General features: G+C 41.6%; 1 pseudogene; it reads left to right on the forward strand.

Moving 5' to 3' along the window:
* The first annotated feature begins 223 nt into the window (after positions 1-223).
* Positions 224-1,337, forward strand: LOC470637 (alpha-endosulfine-like; annotated as a pseudogene).
* The last annotated feature ends 3,891 nt before the right edge of the window (positions 1,338-5,228 follow it).

Genomic DNA, 5,228 nt, shown 5'->3' on the forward strand with positions numbered 1-5,228 from the left:
TCTGTGCATGCTCCTGGGGGCCTGGGGGTAGGCCTGCCCTGCTGCTGCCACCAGTGCACACATGCACTGTCCAGGGACATAAGAAATGAGACCACCTTACCCACACTACCAGTACCCGCATGAACCTCCCTAGGGCCTGGTGACCAGCTCATCCAGCCTACCACCATCACTGCTGGCACCTGTGCATGCCACTCAGCAGAGCTCATGTACCACCACCAATGCCATGCATGTCATCCAGGAACACAAGGCCTACCTGGCCCACTACTGCCAGCACCCAAGCAAGCTGCTTGGAGGCCCACGGACTGGTCTGCCTAGGCCCACCATTGCTGGCACTCACATACACTACTCAGGGGCCCGAAGACCTGCACACCCAGCTCGCTGGTGCCACCACTAACACCCAAGGACTGGCCCTCCTGGCATCCCTGCCTTGTGCAAAACCTCACCATAGCCTCTGCTAACCACTGCAAGCTAAGCCACTGAAGAACTCACAGATGCTGATTATAGTGAAAAAAATTATACAGACACTATACTACTGCAGCCACTCAGAATCAAAGCCAAAACATCCTACCTAACCAATGCTATAAATACATGAAAAAAGTCTTTCTCTACAAAAACCAATCCATAAAATTTGAAGGAGTAACTCATACTAAATGCACAGATATCAACACAAGGACACAATAAATATATAAAAGCAAGGAAACATGATGCCTCCAATGAAAAAACAACACTTCTCCAGTAAAAGATCCCAAAGAAAAGAAAATCTATGAAATGCCTGAAAAATTATTCAAAATAATGATATTAAAGAAACTAAGTGAGATGCAAGAGAACACATATAAGCAATACAAATAAATCAGAAAAAACAATTTATGGCTATTTTGACTGAGCAACCCTAGTGACAGGAGCCAAAGCAGCAGGATAGGTTGTCCCCATTTCCCTTCCCCTTTCCCTTGTCAGGTGGACTATATGGGCCCTCCTATGCTCCAGAGACTCAGTCCTACCACATCCCATTAACAAGAAAGAGAGAACCCTGTGGAGAAGACCAACAAGGAGAAACGAAGATGCAGGATAAAGAAGGTATTCTCTCTGAGAGAGTTGAGGAGCCAAAGCTAAAGTCCAAATACCTAAGCCTAGGACAAAAGCCTGGAGGCTCCAACTTCCTCATGAAGAGATTACAGAAAGGGAAAAGGTACTTTGTCTCAGGAGACTACAACATGGCCAAAGCCAAGATGAAGAGTAAGCAGCTTCCAAGTGCAGAACCAAAGAAGAACCTGGTGACTGGTGACCACATTCTGCCCCAGAGAAAGTCCTTGGTTATCATCAGCAAGCTTGCAGGGTAACCCAGGCTGCCCTCTCCTCCTACTCCTCAGCCCACTGGATGTTTATGTATTATAGGCAGGGATGAAATGGACACCTAGTCAGATCTCAGTTACTAGGCAGAAATGACTATGATTCTCCTAGTGGCTTCTGAGAAGGTAATGTAAGTTGAAGGGGGACTCTGAGTCCATTTCTTTGGTTAAATTGAGACTCCTACATCCTCCCTATAATCCACGTAGGGCCCAGAAATAGGAAAGACTAGGACTGGATAATGCTGCAAATGCTTTCTCTTTTGTGAGAAACTGGAGAGATGTGATTTCTCCTTTTGGAGGAGAATATCCCAAAATCGATTAAGCTGAGCCTTGGGAATAATATGGCAGGTTTAACATCCAAAAGCTAACCTGACATAGTTGGGAAAGGTAGATTAAATAAGACATGTTTTTGTGCTTCTAAGTGTTTTGTCCCTTATGCTGCTATTGCTTCATGTTTCCATTACGGCAGGTTTAGAAAATCCTTACAAAGAAAGACAGACTTGCTTGCCTAAAACTACAATGTCCACTTAGCCCCCTTTACTTAGTATCTCTTGCAGTTTGCCCTGGCTCTCAAATAATGTAAAGATTGATGAACATTACTCACAGAAAATGGGCACTTTTTCTCTCTCTTCCAGCATGTTGCTTTTGAAAATGTCGTGGGATAATGGGAAAAGCACTGGTTTAGGAGTCAAGGCATCTGGGTTCTAGTTCTACTTCGTCTCAGCAGAGCTCATGTATAACCTTTAAGTCATTTAGCATCTCTGGATTTCCATTTCCTCATCGCTAAAATAGAGTTAAATATATATAAAATTGATTCTGATTCTAAAGCCCTATAACTTCCAGCAGAAAAACGCTGTATTGATCACTGTAAAATTAAAAGTGAGGAAGGCCAACAGGTGATGAAGTAATACTGTGGTGCTATGAAATACTGGGAAAGTATTACACAGGGGAACCATTTGAGGGCTACATGAGGAGAGAGAAAGTTGAGATTTGGGAGTTACAAATTCAGGCAAGTGAACCTGAACCTCATATAGGGCATGGTCTTCAGAGTCCAAAAAAAAAAAAAAAAAAAAAGCAGCAGCAGCAGCTACCCATGGAAGCTTCTTGCCTCTGACCCAGTCCACTTTTCCAGTCTACATCGCGGCCTTAGCTTCTTAAAAGCTGCTCTGGCAGCAGAACTGTGCACCTGGGAAGACATGCTCAATCATGCCTGCATATGTGCTGACCCATGGGTCAGATATAATATGATGCCAGGTGTATTTTGGGAAAAAAGGAAGAAAAGGGATAAACTAAACTAGCCTTTGGGGCTTATTACTACAGGGGAGCTGGATGAGGAGGTACTTAGGAGATGATTCACCTTGGAAGAAGCTGGGGAAACTGTTTAGGGAGACGAGGAAGACTGAGAAATCTCTGCCTTCCCAGAACTCAGCAACCCAGCTCTTATGTGATGTGGAGAAGCAGCAATGCTGGTGATTCATGAACAAGAGGAGGAAAGGACTTGAAAGGGACCAGCATCTACAATCTAGTTCGCCAGTTTGCACTGAATCTTACTGAATACAACCTGCTAGTTATAACAGAGAAGGCCAGGGTGAGAACTAACTATTCAAGAGAGCAAGATTCTGTAATCCTCCCTTGCCCCCTTACATCACAAATTCCAATATACTAAACATTTGGCCCAGTGAGAATGTCTGATGAACTAGCTGATGGGCATGTAGGGGGATAAGGTGTGTATGTACTTCTCTTCTGACTGGCCATTCAATTGTCAGGCTGTCATTCAGATTGGACATGAGAAAGTTGGTAAGGAAGGAATGAAGAGAGCAGGATCTCTGGAGTCCCTGGCCCCTAAACTCCTTGGCTGTCACTTGTATATAATTTTTGTATTTCTGGCTCCATTTCCTCATGCTATCATCCTTAATCGAAAGTCCATATGGGAAGGGGAAAATGCTGAGCATCACTGTATAGTTTCTTCAATGGTCCTAGCAATGTTGCACATAGATATGTCATATTATTACATATATAAACTTTAAAAAGTCATGATCTAGATGAGAAATTCAACAAAAGTTATAAAAAAGCTAAACAGAAATCCTGGAACTGAATAATTTAATCAATGAAATTTTTTAAATGCACCTGAGAGCTCAACAATAGATGAAGTCAAGCAGAAGCATTTTTGACATTGAAAACAGGTTTATAGAAACAAATCAGACAAAGAAAAACAATTTTTAAAAAGAAGAAGAAAGCCAAATAAGATATGGGACACTGTAAAGTGATTAAATATTCAAATTTGGGGTGTTTTGGAAGAAGAAGAGATGATCAAAAGTACAGAGAACCTATATAATTAAATAATATCTGAAGACGGCTGGGTGCAGTGGCTCATGCCTGTAATCCCAGCACTTTGGGAGGCCAAGGTGGGTGGATCACGAGGTCAAGAGATTGAGACCATCCTGGCTAACACAGTGAAACCCCACCTCTACTAAAAATACAAAAAATTAGCCAGACGTGGTGGTGGGTGCCTGTAGTCCCAGCTACTCAGGAGGCTGAGGCAGGAGAATGGTGTGAACCCAGGAGGCGGAGCTTGCAGTGAGCGGAGACTGCACCACTGCACTCCAGCCTGGGGGACAGAGCGAGACTCCGTCTCAAAAAAAAAGATACAAATAATAATAACAATAATAATAATAATAATATCTGAAGATATCTGCAATAGATATAGACATCTGGATACAGGAAGCTCAAAAATTCTTAAATAGACTCAACTCAAAAATCTCTTCCCAAGGCACATCATCAAACTGTCAAAAAAAGATAAAGATTTCTAAAAACAAGAGAAAAGTGTTAAGTCTCATATAAAAGAATCCCTATCAGACTAACAGCAGATTTCTCAACAGAAAACTTAAATAAATCCAGTAGAAACTGGAATGATATACTCAAAGTGCAGAAAAAAAAAAACCTGTCAGCCAAGAATACTACATGCAACAAATCTATTCTTCAAAACCGAAGAAGAAATAAAGTCTTTCCCAGACAAGCAAAAACTGATGGAATTCACCACCATTAGATCAGTGCTAAAAGAAATGCTTAAGAGAGCCTCTCTTAGTCCATTTGTGCAGCTATAAAGAAATACTTGAGGCTGGATAATCTATAAAGAAAAGAGGTTTATTTGGCTCTTGGTTCAGCAAGCTGTTCAAGAAACATGACACTGGCATCTGCATCAGGTAAGGGACTCAGGCTGCTTCCCCCAGTGGCAGGAAACAACAACAACAACAACAAAAAACTGGCATGTGCAGAGATCACATGGTGAGAGAGAAAGAGTGAGAGCAAGTAGATGCCAGGCTCTTTTTAACAACCAGCTCTCACAGGAACTGGTAGAATAAGAACTCACTCATTACCATGAGGATGGTACCAAGCCATTAAGGAGGGATCTGCCCACATGACCCAAACACCTTCAGGCCCCACCTCCAACTTTGAAGATCAACTTTCAACATGAGATTTGGGAACAAACATCCAAACTATAGCAGAGTCATACACGTGGTTGCAAAAAAACAATATCTACTATCTTGAAAACACACAAAAGTATAAAATTCACTGGTAGAATAGATACACAAATGAGAAAGAGAAGGGTCTGAAATGTTACCACTGTGGAAAACCACCAAACTGTAAAAGTAAACAGTAAAAGAGGAAGAAAGAAACAAAGGATATTTTTAAAAATTAGAAAAATTTCAACAAAATAACAGGAGTAAGTCCTCACATATCAATAACAACCTTCAATGTAAATGGTTTAAATTCCCCAACAAAAAATATAGACTGGCTGCATGGATTAAAAACAAAAACAAGACCCAACTATATGCTGCCTACAAGAAACTCCCTTCACCTCTTAAGACATAAACTAAAAGT

The sequence above is a fragment of the Pan troglodytes genome, chromosome 13 (assembly GCF_028858775.2).
Source record: "Pan troglodytes isolate AG18354 chromosome 13, NHGRI_mPanTro3-v2.0_pri, whole genome shotgun sequence".
Taxonomy (NCBI): Eukaryota; Metazoa; Chordata; class Mammalia; order Primates; family Hominidae; genus Pan; species Pan troglodytes.